Consider the following 19526-nt stretch of genomic DNA (forward strand, 5'->3'; position numbering starts at 1 on the left):
TGGTATTGAAGTAAAGTTAGCAAATCTTGAAACAGGCCTTGGAGCTATGTGAACTATTTCTAAGGACTTCTTTATTGTGAGTAAAAGAGGTAAAACTGACTAATGTCACTTGGCCTTTTCCATCTGGGAAAATGTACTTCCTACTGCCATCACTAAAATATTCCTTCTCAGTGGCTCAATCAGACATAACTTTTCTTTCAGTGAAAAAAAAGACTTGATGCCTTTTACTCATATTTGAAACAGGGAAGAGAGCAGAAGGAAAAAGATAAATAGGAGAGACATACAAATTGATCTTCACAACTGGAAGTTGAAATTGTTAAGTTCAGTAAAACTATGTCAATAGAAATTTTGAATGTTTTGGGTTGGAAGGGACCTTAAGGGTTGTCTCGTTATAACTCCCCTGACATGGCCAGGGACACCTACCACAAGACCAGGTTGCTCAAAGCCCCAATCAACCTGACCTTGAACACTTCCAGTAATGGGGATGTCCAGAGCTTCCCTTGGCAATCTGTTCCAGTGTCTCACCACCATCATAGTGAAGAATTTCTTCCTAACACGTAGCCTAAATCTACCATTGTCCAGCTTAAAGACTTTATCCCTTTTCCTATCACTGTATGCCCTTATAAAATGTCCCTCCTCATCTTTCCTGTAGGCTCCCTTCAGTTATTGGAAGGCACTATAAGGTCTCCCTGGGGCTTCCTCTTCTCCAGGCTGAACAAACCAAACTTTCTCAGCATGTCTTCATAGAGGAGTTGCTCCAGCCCTCTGATAACCTTTGTGGCCCTCCTCTGGACTTAATCAGTGATCTCCATGTCCTTCTGATTTTGAAGGCTCCAGAACTAGAAACAATATTCCAGGTGGGGTCTCATGAGAGCAGAGTAGGAGAGAATCACCTCTCTTGTAGGCCAGTTTGTGTGTCTCTGCCAGTGTAAGTTTGGCAGAGACTATGTATATGTAATTTACAGAATATACAACACTGTTGTCTGGACTGATCCAGCAGAGAGCTATCACAAGGAGTTTTCACTCACAGTTTTGAGTGAACTCACAGAAGTTTTGGTGTGAAGGGAAGGCTCTCATTTCTGTCTTTAATGTGAAGTTCCTCTCATCAAACCACTGACATTCTGAGTACTGAGCCTAGGCTAAACTGCGGGTTTCACTTAAGGCTTGACTGCAATAAGCTAACTACAAGTGCAGCAAATATCTCCTTCAGATAAGTAACTTTGAGACATATGCTAAAAGAGTTATACCATTGCATCATGGGTAAGTTAATTATGTTCTTTGGTCTTTAAGCCTGCTTTATTGGTGTGTCACATGAAGCACCTCTTGAAATTTCTGGTGTTGTTTGGCCTTAGGCCTTATTAGCATTGATAATTGAGAGTATGTATGATAGGAACACGAATCTGCAGGAGAAATTAAGTCACCCTCTTGAATAATCTGGATGTATGTAGTCCTCGGTAAAATAAATTTAGAAATTACCATTCCTGTTACTTTTTTGGCATAAGATATTGAAAGTAGCATCCTATGCCATGAAATGCACTAAACAAATTTTGATCCTCAAGTTAAATATGTATGAAGGAGCTTTTCACTGTTTCTGCATGTGACATGTTTTATGGAATCTTGGTAAGTCTTCAGCATATGATAAGTGCAACAAGACTGGCTTATTAGGAATAATTTATTTTCATTAGCCTGGAAAAATGTATGCCAATCAGCTATCTCAGAACTCTTAACAATTTAAATTTGTTTCATTGATTCTGAGTCAAATCCCCAACCTCTAGTTTCAAGTATTGAATTACCAGTCAGTGGCAGTAAATAACTTTAAAAATGTCTTATCACACACATTTAAAATTTTGCTATTAGCTAGAGTACTATATTTTGAACAAATGTACTATTTACTAGCTTTTGAAATTTTAATTCTTATTGTAGCTACTTTTAGATACTGTCACAGGTGTCACAAAAATATGGTGAGCATGTATACACAAGAGCAGTGCAGGCGAAGGAATTGGAGCAATTCAGTATAAGATAGAAGAACCAGGAAAAAGAGAAATAGTAGCAATCCAGTTAAATACACACAAATGTAGATTGTATAAGACTAACCTGTCATCTGTTGAAATATAATTAATTGTCTAGAAGATGGAGGAGTATCTGGAGGAAAGAAACATGGTAGTTCTGAATTGCAAAGATTTCAATAACTCCTATCATATACTATCACAAAAGCATTAGTTCATGTTAGATACCATGAAGACTGGTAGGCAATTTTTTTAGTGGGTGCAAGTGACAAGATGGGATATTTGCTGAAAATAGCTTGTGGCAGATTTCAACACGATTTGCAAGTGGAATTTCTTAAGAACTGCAAGCTGCCCATACTACAGAGAAGAAGAAAATTAAAACCAAGTTAATCAAACTTGTTGATTCAATAAAGTTGGAAAGCTCATGTATAGAGAAAGAGACTGGATTTTAAACATGATTGATTGGATGGTTTTGAGGAACAGGATATTGGAAATTAGATGAAACTGAATCCAAGGTCATTCGTACAGAGACAAGGAGAATTTTTATTAGAAACAGAAAGCTTCTAATTTGGAAATAACTAAAAGCATAAAAATCTGTGTGCATTTATTTAATTACCTATTCAATATGAATTGTCTGTGGGATCTGTCTTTGCAAAATGCAGTTGTGACCTTAGGTTATTTCGGAAAGTTATTTCCAACAAAAATGGCAAAGTATTAATGTCATTCTGTAAGGCAACAGAAGGAGATCTCATCTGGAATACTGAAAATATGAATTAAAATAGGAACAGGTTCAGGAGAGGTCTAGGGGGATTGAGAAGCTGAAGGTACAGTTGTGCTCCTGTCATTTATGAATGTGGCTTTGGTAGGTACATGCTGCCTATCTTAATGATGTTGCCAGTAAATGTTGTAGAAGCATTTCAGACTTCAGGATAAGAAAATAGCCCAGGTACTATTTAATTCTCTCAAACAGTTTTACAGCCCTCAATGTTTTCTGTGGCCATGAGTAATCTTGGTCCAGAAAGAGAAAATGGTTACAAACTCTTTGATTGGATAGATCGATGAAATCCTTCCTGGTAAGAGAAGAGGTAAATGCTGAATCTCTTGATCATTAATGGAAAAAAAATATATCTTGTATTTTTCCTTGAAAATAGACAATTACACTTAATGGACTAGAAGGAACTTTTCATTCCTTTGTTAGCGGTTTGTACGGCAGTAATTTGGCTGCGTGTATGGCAAAAATAGTAAAATCACTAGAGAGAGTGGAGAAAGATATTTATCTCTGTGGATAGTCAACTCTTACACTGTACACAAGATGCAATGATACTATGCTAATCTTGTCAGCTACATTTTAAAAATGCAGTTTTATCTGGTATGGCAATTTCAAAGTTTAGTTCTGAAATGCTGCAATAGGATATCTTACTAAATCTCCGGTGGGATACTTTTCATAATGATTTTGTAATCATTACAGATTTTAATCAAGATGGTAGTGAAACACAGTTATTAGGGTTTAGGGTTATTAAAGCCAGAAGCAAACTCTTCAAGCTATTCTACTTTTTCTGATCCAGAAAGTATGATTGCATAACAAAAGAATAAAAAAGTGAGCCTACATTTGGCATGGAAGCACTTAAATATATGCAGCTTAGGGTACAATGTATTTTGAGTGATCATGAGCATCTTCTGATGTTTCTGGTTGTAAAACCCTGTATAATTGCCTGTTTGCCTCATTTGGCTTTTAAGCTTTGATCCTCATTCATCCTTGCCATAACTGAAAAAGATCTATACAGACTTGTCACTTATGCAACTGGTTATGCTGGCTTTATCTTCAGTCAGGCAGCTCTGGTGATTTGGACTTTATCAGCAAGTTCTCCTCTTCACATTCTGTCCATGGAAAAGAAATTGTCAAAAGTATGAGCTAGAGTAAGTAGCCACATGCAAAAAGTAGATTCTGCACTACTTAAGATGATTGAGGTTTAGGGTAAACTTAGTTTGACTTAAAATAATAAAAGGGATGAGTTGTTAAATACAGTGCTGAAAACAGTTTTATTTGCCACGTTAAGAGACACAATGCAGTTTCTAAGAATATAATGCTGAAAGAGGAACAGAACACAAAAAGACAAAAACTGCAGCCAGTTTAGGGGTATTGGTGGAGCAGTACGCTCCTTGAAATCTTTATTAATCTTGTCATCTTGAATCATAAAATTGTAATTGTATTACAATTCTATTATGTTAATTTTAAGAAGGTAATTTTGTTTGAACTTTCTGAAGATTTTTAGGCATGAGTAATTTTATAAAAATGTTTAATTAAAAAAAATAATAATGAATTTTCCTCTCCTGTGTGCTACTTCACAATATACAGTGGTAGAACACATTTTTGGTCATACATACAGGATGATTGTCTAGGAGTCACTCAAACTGTCAAGTCCAATGATGTCATATTTCTTTTCATGTCATATTTGGAGAAAAAAAGGAGGCTTTTTCCTCTTTTTTTTTTTTTTTTTTTTTTTTTTTTTTCTCTTTTTCTTTCTGTTTTTCTTTCCTCAAATAAAACTCAAATATCTTTTCAGAAATGTTGCAATTGTAATTAATTATTTGTAAGTTTAAGAATTGAAAATAATAAATTATTAGTTAATTAAATAGAAGTGGTATTGAAGTTCTTACAGAGTAGCATAACTGGTAGGTTTCACAGATGATTGCTGGCACAAGGAAAGTGCCAAAGCTGGAGTCTCTGCCAAGGGGGACTGGACTGCTGCATGCACCGTCTTGAATGTGTTTTTCCTTTTGTCTGACTTCTGTTGCATTGCTTCCAACATGCTCAAATACCTGCCTCTTCCTACTTCCCAGATTTCAGGTATCTTGCCGTATTCTCACTTCCATCTACACTCCAATTTGTCACAAGGTAAGCTGTATTTTCTCTCTTATCTAGTTTCTTGTCCCACAGATTTGCAGGTGGCTTAACTCATAACAGAAACCCCATTTTCCCTCATCCCTGTAACCTCCTCTCTCTTCATCTACTCCAGCTCCCATAACCTTTTCACAAGCTTCAAAAGTCTTATTTTGGGTTCAGCAGTGCTTTGTTGAGAGGGACAGGCAACCTGCTAAAATATATCAGAGGCAAAGAGACATTTTAGATTGTGTGGGTTTTCAAGTTCAGCAGAATGTGCAAGTTTGGGAAAGCTCTAGGCAACTGACACCTCTCTAAATAACACCATGCTCTGGTTGTGACCAAAGCATTATTTACAAGATTGTGTACAGTATTTTAGCTGTACTCTATGTAAAAATTAGTTAACTGTATGTATAGCTGAAATTCACTGTCATCTCTTATTTATTCCCAATGCTTTTTTAAAGGCTTTTTTTTTTTTTTTTTTTTTTTTCTTAACTTGAGAAGCCAAGATTTTTTGTGGTGCTGGAAGATTTTCCACAGATATATCAGTCTTAATCATTGAAGATGAGGTCGGTGATCATAGAAGTGTACATTGGGGAGATCTGAAAGCAAACACATTGTGATTAGGGTATTTCTGTATTAGCAAAGGAGCCGGATTTTGCTACTGCTTTTAGCTTTGCTGTCTGCACTTCATTTTTAATTCAGCTGAGACACAGCAAGTGGCCATGTACCTACTTCTAACTTCCTAAATCAATGACCTACAATGGGATAAGCCTAACTATGTTTTTGTTAGGAAATGTCACCCATTTTTTTATGAGGAGGTCACTGAAAATAATAATATCTTTAGTTATAACCATTTTGACTTTTCAATTTTTCTGTCTATATCTATATCGGCAAAAAAAAAAAAAAAAATCTTGTGTTGAAGCCAATATTCTCAGCAAATGAGATACTGATAGGTTTCCACATATAATTTCATTTTGACACTGAAGGAATTAGAGGGGTGAAAAATAGACTAACCTCAGGCTTGCTAGAGGAGAAAGACCTTTCCCTTTGTAAGAATTATTAGCTTTTTAACCTTAAGATTACACTGTGATACTGTGTTCACTAATAGCACTTTGGTTAGAAATTTGGTTCAGGAAATGTCTGTGAGGCAGGGAGCTATAAGGTGACTTCAAACCAGTTGATCCCTGAACACCTCTATCCTTAGCACAATCAGTTTGAGATCAGAGGTGGAGGTGTTTTCTGCATTGCTCTGGCAAGCTAGAGATGGAACTTCTGTAAAGACTGAAGGAAACATCACTATTTTTGGTTTTGGAAGAGTGCTTGATATATGAATTGTGGATGGTTTTGCAACTGTTTACAGCTGTTTCAATTGGAAAATTATGAGAAATTCCTGACAAATACTTATATTGATACCTTTCTTACAACTGCAAAACAATATGTTTATTTGTTGGTGCCTCTGCTATGAAAACTGAAGTGCATTTTGGGTTAATCTATTATCTTTTTCTTGTGTTATAAGTTAATGTCATTTCATACAGAAAGATTCAAGACATAACTGCTGCTGAAGCTAGTTTGATTTTAAAACGGCCATTTTTTATTTGGGGACATTCTCTTCTTGGAGCCATTCTCTGCAGAAGTAGTTTTCTTTTCTCCTTTTTTAATTATTTTTCCCTCTGGCATAAAGAAGTCTCATTTTGAAAGGGAAAATGTAAGGGAAACTTATTTTTCTGGTTCTGAAATGGCTTTCTCCACCAAGGAAGAAAGCTGAATTGCTGCTATCTTGATTGACAAGTGTGGAACCTCTTTATTAGGCACTGTCTCCCTTGATTTTTTTATCTTTAAAATTTCATTTTACTTTTATATTGCTGAAGAAAAAATTCTAGGCATTCTGTTGTAAGACGCCCAGGCACTTTAGATATCAACAGATAGCTTTTTAACCTCCAACACAACCAGATGATTTTATAAAAATTCTTTTCACCATAGATAAATAGAATAAAAAGCAAAAAAGAAACTAACATCCCTGATCAAAAAGAAAGCACAGCTCCCTAAGGTAAGAGCTTTTTGGTTCTCCACATTTGCTTAATAATAGCATTTTATGATCATCTGAAAATAGAAGGCTGCACTTAATGATGGGTCCAACTCTGGCTTGTAATTGAATAGACTAGGATGGAAATATGGTTCATTACTGTTTTGTAAATTTTTGTATATCAGTGTTCAATAAATGCACAGTTTAGTCCTATTTAGTCCTATTGGCCAAACAAATATTTTCTGTAGGTTTAAAAATACTGATCATATAAATTCAGAGGCATTAAAAATGCATCTTCTTCATAAAAATGTCTGCATAATATAATGCACAGGAAAGTTCTTTGCTCTACTTGGGATATGTTTGGTTGCAATTATTATTTTGGCCTGAGGTAAAAAAAGCAAACCATGAGTGCAGTAATTAGATGTAGTGAAGAACAACAGGATATTTTTGTATAGAGTGGCATTTTAATTTGCTTGTTTTAGTCACTGTTACTGCACACTGTCAAAGTGTTAATGACTGGACACTTTTTAGCTAGAAAAGGGAACTTATCAATTGAATGGGTTATACTTAATAAACAACTGTTTTAAAAGACTTCCTTTAAAATCCGATGGATTCTTTGGTGTTGTCCATTTTCTTTCCAAGGCCCAGAAAATGGGCTTTCCTGTTGAGCTGACTCAGGGCTTCATGACAAAAACTGAGTGCTCCTTACAGCCAGCAAATTTCATGGATTTAATCTGAGTAATTAATTGTGAGTTTTTAAGGATAAAAATTCTCTTTTTTTTTTTTTTTTTTTTGGCCATAGGTCACACTCAACCCTTTCAGCAAGGCAGCAAGGGGAGTTTTGGTCAGTGCATAGATATTTTTCTCTGCTGCTCCTTGTCTCATACTCTTTTCTTACGCTCTGGTGTGAGTCCTCCATAGCCTGCAGAGTATATGTTGCAACTGAGGAGAGAAAAGGGCACACACATTGTATGGAAGCATACGTCATCCTGTAGTCCCCAGTGAACATCAAGTTAGACTACTTTGCAAATAGGCAGACCAGTATTGATTGGGCTAACATATTTGACAGCCCTAACAGTTTCTGGATGGTTTTATGTGTTTGTCTAATCTATTACTTAGGTCTCCCATGTAACATGGGTGACAAGATCTCAGTGATTTCAGCATGACAAAACCAAAGTTGAAGTGAGGAAGGTATATTTTAACAGATCCTAAATGGTTTAAACACCACTTTTACAGGAGACATTATTGTTTCAAAGGTTTTATTGCAAGTGTGGCCTCTAAGATACTTGCTCTTTCCTGAGCTTTTAATTTTCTTTTCAAAAGGAAAGCTTAATAAAAGGTCCATCCTTTCATATTACTTGCTGAACTTTTCCATGATCAGTGACACATCTCTTCTGTGATAAGTGTTTTCCACTTTGGACATTAAATGTTATACCTTATTAATTTTTTTTTGCATTTAGGAATGTACTAAACCTGTTTTAAATGTCTTTGGAATATCTGCCAAATTTTAAGCTATTTAATCAGTAGTTGATGATGAAAGTGGTTCTCCTCTTAAGTGAGAAATGTAAAGGGATTACTTTCCTCTTTTAGATTTAGGTCACACTGTCAGGGAAGGTAGTTCTTGTTTTGGAGTGAGCTATTTTACTTAGTTCTTGGTTGGAAAATATTGTTGTGGACATAACCAGCATGCAGATTGCATGCAGAACTGTAATAATTGATACTGGGGACTCAGTATGCTTCCTTAAAAATAGATACTTTTGGTTAAAGTGCTGTTTTTTGCACTCGCCATTCCCAAGATTGCTGAATAATCCAATGGGTGAAACAGTGTCACTGGGGAGCTGAAATGAGGTGGCTGAGGGATACATAGGAATTATGGCATCGTTCTTTAATTAGTGGTGGCTGGCAGGCTATGCAAAATCAGCTGAATGAACAATGATGACAATGTGCCTTAATCATTGTCACCTCTAAGAACTGGGGCTGTAGTGATTATTACCAGGTACAAAATATTTATCTGCTTGGCTTTAATGGTCTGTCCTACAGCTGCAAACTGTTGGCCATTTAAGTGATGGATATAATAATTTGGAACAAAAAAGACAGTTGGATGTTTTGTAGCTGTTACAGTCTTTTAAATCCCAAACAATTTCAGGGGGTTTGTTCGGTTGTTTGTTTGTTTTCATGTGGTTTTTTGTGGTTTATTGTTTTTGTTTTTCTTTTCTTTCAGTACTGCAGCTTGTCAGCCTTTGGATTAATTGTACTTTTAATATACAATTGTGATTGTTGAGGGAGAGAGAAAAGGACTTAAATGCAATTTATAATGAAGAAAAGCATTGAAGAATAGGAAATGAGGTATTAGTCAGAGATGATAGAGATGAATTAAGGACAAAGGTTTTTTTTTCTTTCAGAGAATTAGGTAGAGTGACACACCTGAATTCACTTTTGGAAAGACTTCAAAATTGTGTAAATTAATGAAATTAGAAATCTCTTTAAATTGATGATCTGTGCAACTGGAATTCAGTCCTGAAGTCTAGATATGCTGAAGAAATCACTGAAGATTAATACTGTACTCTTAGTTGCCCCTCCTCCTCTTGGTGGAAAGTGCACTGGGTAAGATATATGGAGGTTTTCACTGGTTTTTATTTTTGATTGCTGTGCAATATTTATAGATTCTACTTTTAAAAGAGACCTTATAATTGGCTTTTCTATAACACTTTCTCTTGTAGTAACCAACGGCTTACAGACATCAAACAAATGTAAAATTTTCACCCTTTCCAATACGCTGAGGCATTAAGTTAAAAATTTTCCAGTTTACTGGAATGCTCAATAGGGGAGTCTAGAACCTGTTGTGGGATATTATTTACTGTTCTGTGACAATTCACATTCAAAATACATCTCAAAAGCACTTCTGCATACTAGAGCTCACACAGAATAGCTGCCAGTTGTCTGTAGAAGGTCTAATTAAGGTTTTGACAGGAAAAGCTGGAACATTCAGATCCTGACTGCACTTTTTACTGTAAAAAGTTTCTTTATTCCTTGAATGTAGCTCACTCTCAGGATGACTGCACAACCCCCTGAAGCTGATGAAACAGGGCTTTTGAAGAGAAGCAAATTCTATAGCTACTCATCCTCAAGCCACTACCTCTTCTGCCTTCCGTCTCTATCTTTTGCTCTGAATGGTCCTGTCTGGACCATTCTCAAGGGAATCACAGTGGTTATCCTCTTTGCCAAAGCAGTAATATTCCTTCTTCACTTCACATTTATTTTTTCCATCTGTCTCTAGCCTATTCTATGAAAAAATGTGTCTGATCTGTTTTTCTTTGTTCTTGGACCACTCTTTGTTCTGCTCCCTTATCCTTCTCCCCCACACTTTTTTTTTTCATTTTTTTTTTTCAGGGTTATTGTCTGTCTACCTTGCTGCAGAATTCTTTCTTAGTTATGTCAATTTCTGTGTACTAAGTTTTACCATTTTTCAAAGCATAATGAACACATTTGGACTAAGTGTAGAGTCATAGGGAACTGATTAAAGATAAAATTAACTGTCTCTGAAGGACAATCCTTCTTAAAGTCCCTTGCAAATACCATTTTTCAGGTGTTCAAGTCTGCATGTAAAACCTGACTTCAGTCTTTTAATGCCAGCTTCATTTCTGGCATGCTTGAAAGTGTTATTCTGGTACACTGCAATATTCTGTGAGATAAATCTTTTGCTAATAGGTGTTACTAGTTGGCACACAGGGGAGAATAAGCACGAAAAGACCTCAATGAATAATTAAACATGGAATTCTCACTCTGTTCTTTTGATTAAAAAAATCAGGTGGGAAAGGATAACATAATGTAGTGGACATAAATAAGAAAAGAACAGTTTATGGGTAGATTTACCACAAGTTATCTGGTCTAGCAGAGAGCAGATTTCCTTTAGACTCTGAAAAAGACAAAACTTATGTACAGCAGCATTCCTTAACACCTCACAGCCCTGCTCACTCCCCCAGCCCTCAACAAAATGATGAAAAAAAAAAAAAAAAGGATTTATATTAGTGGAGTCTTCCAGAGGGGAGTTCCACTTCCTCAGGAAACCTACTAACAAGCAGGCTAAATACCTTTAAGTGTCTTAAGAGAAACTGAGCAGATCCATTTTTATTTAACTTGTAAAAGCAGAAACACTCCTGAGATGCATGTAGAGACTCCAGGGCTGCTCCAGTTCTCCTCATGAAGCTAGAGGTAAGCTGGCAAAGTGCCAGATAAGGGCAGCTCTTGCTTTTGTGGCCTCATGTCTTGGATGGCTACTAAGTTCTTTCTTAGAGATCTTTTTTTTTTTTTTAAAACAGCCCCTCTGACTTCTGATTTTCAGAAGTCTTTCATTTTTACCTTGGTTTCATTCTCATTCAAGGCGATGCATCATAAGGGCAACATTAATTGACAATGGCATTAATACAAAATACATGACAACTGTTAAGAACCTAACAGAGCTTTTTAGAGCTGGGCTGTATTTCTTTTGCACTGTTTGTTCAGGGCTAGTATCAAGCAGCAGTCTCCTTGACTACTAACACCTTTTACAGTTCTGGGATTTTTTTCCTTTCTTCCTAGCAGCTTCAAGTTTTGGATTTGAAGAAATTTATAACCTAAGGGAAAAATTCTACAAGGGTAATGCAGTCAGCCTTGACAATCTTCCTCCAGAAAAAATATGCACAGCCCTATACAGGAACAGCTGTGATACAGCACAAACACCAAATATTCCAAGTATTTCAGAGGCTGTATGAACTGCTTGTAGTTTTATTTTCTCTACACCTTCCTACCTTCCTTGAGAGAATGGGTTCCTTTTGAAGTCTTTATTTCTTTATCATACTGAAATTTGACAATGTTGTAGATAAAGCATGAGGTTTTGAAAGCAAATTATTGAATATACCTGTAATCACACCTGAAGGGAGAGTACTGCCAAACTATGCTAGCAGGGTCTAGTGCTTTTTTTTTGAAAACAGAATGAAAAACTTTTTTATGGCTGTTTGCCAGATAGAAATTATGAACTCATTAATTTTTCTTCTGCAGAAGCTGGAAATTTAGCTTTTGTACTTAAAATGAGCTTAAACAGGCTGCATTAATATGAGTTGCTTGGTAAAGGGGAAAGACTACTATCATCAATTTAAAATGTATTTGTTATCTTAGATGGAGAAACAAAATGGTGCCAGATCCTGTAGCCAGCCATGCTTCTGATTCTGTGGTTTTCTGAATCAACAGAGTTGAAAAGTGTTAAAAGTATACTGTTCAAAAATACTTTCTCATGGAAAATTATAAAGAATTGTGGAAACAAGAATTGACATACGTGCCAAATTATGACTATAAGTGCAGAAAAAGAAACAGAAAAGGGCTCAAAGTACTGATTCTTAACTTTATTTTCCAATTCTTTCTCCAATCTCTAACATGGGCACATTAGTTGATTTAGTAAAAGTTTACAGCTCTTTGTTATATGATGAAACAGATCTTGTAGTTTAAAAAGAAGAGCTGCTAATTGAAATAACAGCAGCATGCAGAAGAAATATATTAATTCTTAAAGTTCTGAGAAATATCATTGCAGGCTCCCACTTTTTAAAATTTTTGTGCAAATGGTAACTTGTGCAGTGAAGAATAAAATGCTTTAATCCTCAAATTAAAGTACAGTAATTTCTCTTTGTAACCAGTGCTTTTAAAAGATAACTTACTTTGCTTTACACTGACACAATAAGCACTTAAGTTAGGCAAGGTAGTGACAGTAATTTTTGAAAACATTTAAATTTTACTAGGAGTTCTTGTATGATTACATTCTAAACCCAGATATTAGATGAAGCAGATCACCTCTAGCATAAAAGTGAAGTAGACTTAGCTTGATATCTACCATAGTTAAAATTCTTTTGGAATAGGCATCTATAGTGGTATTTTATAGTGTAATGTAAGAATCATTAGTATTGTGTGCATTATGACAGAAAAAGGGATACATATTTGTGTGATGTATCTCATTGCGGTATTCATAGACTTCCATAGAAGCCAGTCTCTAAATATATGAGATTGTTACAGTAATTGATATTATTATCAGTCAGTTATAGTTTCTTTGACCAGCTAAACATAGATTTTAATGGAATTATCTTTTTTACCTTTATTTCCTTCCGTATATGAAATGGAAAAAAAAAATCTTAGAGTTTTATAAAAGGAATATTTTATTTCAGTTATGGATGGCTTCTGTGAACCTTATTTCTGAGGAAATTTATTAATGGATAATGGCTGCAGTCTGCAGCTGCAAAATTTCCTTGCATGGAAACAAAGAGAGAAAGCTTTCATTTACTGTTTCCCCCTCTTCCCAGAATTTCTGTTGCAGTGCTGAGGACAGACTTCATTTATGCCATTAGTTAACCTCCAAACAGGTTTGATGTTTTGTGAAATGTACATCGTCCATTAATTCCTCTATAAATTACTGTCTAGAATTTTGAGATTTTTTTTCTCTTCTGGTATGTTATGGAAAAATCTTTCTGATATTCCTATAATCATATACAGCAGCTTGTGATAATATTATGCATAAAGGAGAAATTTAAACATTATTCACGTATTAGTCAGAAACTTGGTTTGCATTCTTGTTCATGAATATTATCCACTCAGCAGAGAGGCTCAGCTGTTAGTCAGGCATTTATTTTGCATGTTTCTAGAGTTAGTGCTATAAAGGAGAACTGAATAAATCCTATAGGCATAAATAATACCACCATGCTAGTGAGATGCAGAATTACTGACCTAATTGAGCCTGCAGTCAGACATTAGAGACTACAATAGCTGGAGAATTATAGAAGAAACTGTTGATTAAGCCTAACTGGAGTTAGGCATGCAGGTTAAAGCTTGTCAATATTTTTTTAATCTCAGAAATTGTGTGATATGGTGAAATCCAGTGGCTTCTAATAGGTGCTAGTAAGTACCTCTGAACTGCTGATTTTCTGTGGCAAAGCCTCCCAAATCTGCATTTCCACCACTACTCAGTTAAACTCTGTAGTTCAGTCCCACCTCTGCCTGCCCTGTTTCTCCATCCAATCCAATGTTTCAAAAGCTCAGACTGTCAGTCCTATCATATGCCCATAATGCTTCTTTTCCCTCCATTGTTACATTGGAAAATGCATACTTGGCACTTCAAGCATTTGATTTCACACGTTTTTTTACCTTCCATTTTTCTATTTGTATAACCTGTCAACTTTTTCTCACCCTTTCAGTGAAGTGTGGTCACCGTTGATAGCTTTGGGACTCTCAAGCACATACAGAGGTTTTGCTTTCCTGGATTGAGATGTTGTCACCAATGACCCGCCAGTCCCTGAAAGTAAGATGTGCAAGCTCCTCAATCTTTACATTGACAAAAGCTGTTTCACTCAGGTTGTTGGTACTTTGAATTTCTAGTACAATCTATTTTGGAGCAGTGTGACAGGCTTGATATAATTTAAAGCTTATCAAAAAAGTCTTGAATTCAATGAGACATCTGTCTGAACTTGAATGTTCCTGTGTGCACTTTAAAACTATAAAAATCTTGGTTGCTGCCCTCTAGCATGACTTCGTTTGCTGATTTGGGCTTTGAGCTGGTTCCTCTGCCCTCTTTCCTTCATGTCATTTTTACTTGTTACAATGGTTACCTCTGCTGCAGAATAACTGTACTTTTAGGTATTTTGTCCTCTCAGTGCTGCATGCTGGGACTAAGGAACAACAGCTCCACTAATTGTAATTTCTCTTTTTCCCCTACTGACTCCTCCTGATGATTAAATAAAATATTTCTTGGAGGCAAGCCAGTAGTGAAGATGACAGTCCCAGAAGCCCTTAGTTCTGTTCCTTCAAAGAATTTTCCAGGCAGTGTGACCGCAATGCAGTATAGTAGGTTCTTTAGACAAGGTCAGACTGGTATTCAGCAGAATGCAAATAGAAATCGTAACTCAGAACAGACATATCTCACTCTGTCACATATGCTGCCTGCTGACAAATTAATAACTCTTTCAGGATTTAAATGCAGATGTTTTTCAAGCCTGTTCACAATTTCTGTGGCAACTATAACATTCCTGAGTATATCTACCTCATACATTTATTTTTCTTTATGAGGTGAATCACTGAGGTGAAAGCAATTATTGACTAGCTGCTGGTATCCCACTGAGTGTTACTGTGGGTTTGTATGAGTTAGCAATGCTGTTTGCAAGCTGTCCATATATCAATGGTTTGAATGTTATCCCACAAGCCTCTGCATCCTCATGGAGTGGGCAAATGTTTTGTGTTCATTCTACCTGTCTTACAAATATGAGGTTACCACAATAGTGCCTGCAGCAGAAGAGTGATATTAAAGTGTTTCTTTCTGCCACTGGTTACTACTACTGTCAATTTAGGCAGTCATGCTGGTGTTACTTTCTGCTTCTGTCCTGCAGATCACAGTACCACATTCCTGATAGGTGATCATTTATGTTTTTCAGAAGGCGGTAGGTGAAGCCCTAGCGTGTATCAGGTGATGACCTAGCAGTATTTTTGCAGTGGATCAGTGTGCATGCGTGAAGATGCTTGTGAAAAAACCTAGGAACATAGGATACTTTAAAAACTTTACAATTGAGTAATTTTGTACCAAAATTAAAATGCACAACTATTCTTCTTGAAGTAAATTATATGTGTGGTAACAACAGAAAAATTCAGATAGGTTAAACATTTATGGTGGTATTGTCAAAGATTCCGAGAACTTTCTGCCCTAGAAAAGACATTAAAATTGTAGACTTAGCAGAAGGGTACTGGATGCGTGATTTTTTCTCTGAGCAGCAGAAAATATCTGTGCCAACTTTAATTTAAAATGCATTCTGCCTGTTTTGAAAATGGGATGCTTAAATATGAGTGAATGGAGGGAAAGCAGTATGGAAGTAAAGAACAAGACACACTTCCATTTCTAAGCTGTTTTGCATTTTACAACAATTAGCTATTAGATGGCAATCAGAAAGAGGTTTTTCTTCTGGTAAGTGTTTATGGGCACTATGAAGAGGAAGATACATTATTGACTTGAAGGTACCTTCCCATTGGCTACATGCGTTAGGTCAAACAGTATTCCTAAATGAATGTTACATGCTGCTCTTTTACATTTTTACCCCATCTTCTTCAGATGAAATGCAGTGTTTCCTCACTGAGTAGTTAGCCTAAGCTATTCTTACTCTCCTTTTAAACCTCAGATACCAATTCAACATAAACTTTACTGTTTCCTTTTTTGATAACCAAAGACAGATATTTGAAGGTGCCTCTCTCAGTTTTGTATATTATGTGAAGGTTTTGCTTTGTGATGATATACTCCTAACATTTGTTGACTACTTAATTTTTTATTTAAGATTATCCAGACACCCTATCCTTCATCACTCAGCACTTGATAAGGAATAAAAATCTTGAACAGATTAGATTTGATTCTTGGTTCCTCTTCCTGTATGCTAGCCATTGTGCTAACATGGACCTCTTACTACAGTCTTTTGAAGTGTCTGATAGCAATCTAAACTTTAAACACATTGTGGTGTGGTTTGGATTCATGTTCAACTTCGTCATTCAACTTAGGAGAGAGAAAAGAAAATCAACTTTGTACTTCAAATTTTCAGTTGGCACTCTGACAATAAAATGTTTTTCTAGAGTATTTGTCGAGTTCTGCATGATATGTCAGAACTGTACTGAACATATATTTGAAACAGAAATGCATTTCATTATGTCATATACATTTTTACATTTTTCATTTATCGATAACCCACTAAATGACTGCATTAAAAAAATCTATTTTTACAACTATTAATATTTTTTATCTTAAAACTTTATTTTACAGAATGGTGTTTGCAGCACTCTTCTTGATTGTAAGCTATAATTTAAACAAAAGGCTATAGCAAAAACCAATTAACCAGAAAGCCTTGCTAACAGGCCTTGCTCAATTATTTTATTTTAATGTTATATGGTAAATTTCCACCATGATTCCTGGTACCAGAGATACTTTAACTTCTTTCCCTATAGACTGCAGAAAAAAAGCCCTCAAGTTTTGAAATTTTATGTTACTACCTGATCTTTCTACTGCAACAGAATGAATTGCAGACATGGATACATATTGAGACTAAATAAAAAATTTGGCCATGCCTCTAATATGACAAAAACTCCTTCTGGGTTCCAGTTAGTTCCTATTCACTTAAGAAAACTGTGGCCCAGGGTACATTCCTACCTACAGTGAAAATGCCTTTCACTACTTTAAAAATCTTCTGTTCAGAGATAAAGCAGGTCTTAAAAGGTTTTGAGGAGGATACAAAGTGCTAATTAGATTTGTCAGGGAGGTCTAGGAGACTTTATGGTTCCACCTATTTGAAATTATACCACCTTTAGTCACAGGAATTTTGAATGTACTGTCATGCTCTCATTGTTTTAATTTTATTTGTTTAACAGGTGCTTATATCTACCTAGGACTGCTTGAATAGGTGGAAGCATAATGATAGGCTAATGTCAACTGGGATGCAGCTCTGAAAGGGCCTCTTCATTGTAAACCTCTTGAAAAGCACTAGGAAGCCAGTGATAGATTAAGCTCTTGTGAACTGAGGATGGTCTAAGGCTGGTCCAGTGTAAGAATTAGCAAGCAAGAGCTGACAGGATTTTTGACATATGGTTATAAGGGAAGATTCATAGACTGCTTTCAGGCAAGCATAAAGTATCTCTCTAAGTCTGCAAAAACACTGCATTTGTGGCAAGTCAGGACATGTTATAGAATACCATGGTAAAAGAAGGTCTCTAAGCCACCAACTACAAGTTCCTATATTAGCTTAATAGGACAATATACAAATAACTTACATGGACTGGCCCATAGCAATGGTAAGAATAGCTGACAAACACAGTGTGTTGGATTGTGGCTATGATCTTGTAAGGTGAATGCTTTTCAAAGCAGCCTTCCTCCATTGTCCTGGCAATGTGTTGAGTTTGTCACCTACCTGTGTCTCCTCTATACTAGTCCATCTTTAATTTCTGTGTTGACCTGAAATTTCAACTGAAAACTGAAAAACTTGGACGAAATTACCCCTTGGATGTTCTTTGAAAGTACACTTGAAAAGACCGGATACTTAGACAATCATAATATCCTCTACCTGTCTCTCTGAATTGCTTTGGATATATTGTCAAGATCTCAGCATCTACTCTTGTGGTTTTATTCTGGAGAAGCAAGGACTGGGAGAAAAAGCAATTCGTTTGGCAGGTGTGATACATAACTTACAGAGCAAGTGATGCAACTTTCACTATATGAGAAGTATATTGATGGTGATCAACCTTCACTATACACCTCTGAAGAGAGCTTGCGGAAATTTTCTGGGCTTCCTTCATCTCATTCCAGACAACAGCAGTTAATTTACTCTGCTTAGAATTTTTATTTTCATTTAAAGCTGGAGTTGATATGTTTTATAGACTCATAAAGCTAGCAAGGCCAGGAAAGTTACTGGAAGTAATGGTAACTATAAACTGACTTACTTGGGACTGGTAAAATAGAAGATTACTTTATGTCTCAGTTTTACAGTTAGTATTCCATGACCAAGAGATAGAAGGTGAGCAAATACAAAACTTTATGATAGCCATTAAAAGCTATGAGATTTCACACATTATATTTGTGGTTCTTTAGTAATTCTCTTCAGATTTTACTTGATTGTTTCACTTGTTTCATATTGTAAAGTCAAGGAAGCAAATATAGGGTTTTTTCTTTGGGTTTTTTTTGGTTTGGTTTCTTTTGGTAGGGTTTTTTCAGTTTTGGTTTTTTTAGTGGGTTTTTTTTCTTTTTCCTTTTTTTTTTATATGGACAATAGTAAATGTACATAGACATTTTCTTTTAAAAGAATGAATTAAATGGAAGTAGCAGAAGAAAATTTCCTTGTCATGAAATTACCAAAACATTAAATAATTGCAGTTGATATCAACCCCAAATTTTCATGCCGAGGACAAAGTGTCAGAAAAAGGATAAAGAATTTTTAATAATGACATATATGTGTTAATTTTTTTCCAGCAAAGGATTTTTATGCTATACTTTTATGATTTTGAAGGCATCTAAAGGTGAGAAAATGTAGCCTTATCACACTGACACTGCAATACTTAACTGTTTATTTTTCTGAAATATGGTTATACACTTCAGCTGATTTTCTAGAAAAGCTGAGGATGTGTTACTTAATTTTCTTTGTGTTATGCGTATATGAACATATTTGTACATATAAAGCAATATGTTAATAAATATGATGACTGTGTTTTACATAGAAGAGTGATAGTAAACAGTGGTAATTCAGTATCAGACTAAAATAATAAGGAATAATAAAATTGGACTCCCAAATGCAAATACAATGAAGATCACTTGCTAGTCACACATTTGTAGGATTAAATTTCCATAATAGCTTCTCTCTGATTTGTTTTGATTTTAATGAAATAAGTATGATGCCCTCAAGTGAGAGGGCATTCAAGTAAGAGATAACAAAAGGGCCTCAACTGCACTGCAATGTGCGTACAATTAGATATTAGGCTCATACTTCAAAATATTTGTGTACGTGTTTCTAATCTGCTTTTAGAAAAACACAGCATGTCCCTGAATGATGTATTTTTTGCTACTGTATTGAAGCAATGTCTCTAATTA

Source organism: Calypte anna, chromosome 2 (genome assembly GCF_003957555.1).
Source record: "Calypte anna isolate BGI_N300 chromosome 2, bCalAnn1_v1.p, whole genome shotgun sequence".
In the NCBI taxonomy this organism is placed as follows: Eukaryota; Metazoa; Chordata; class Aves; order Apodiformes; family Trochilidae; genus Calypte; species Calypte anna.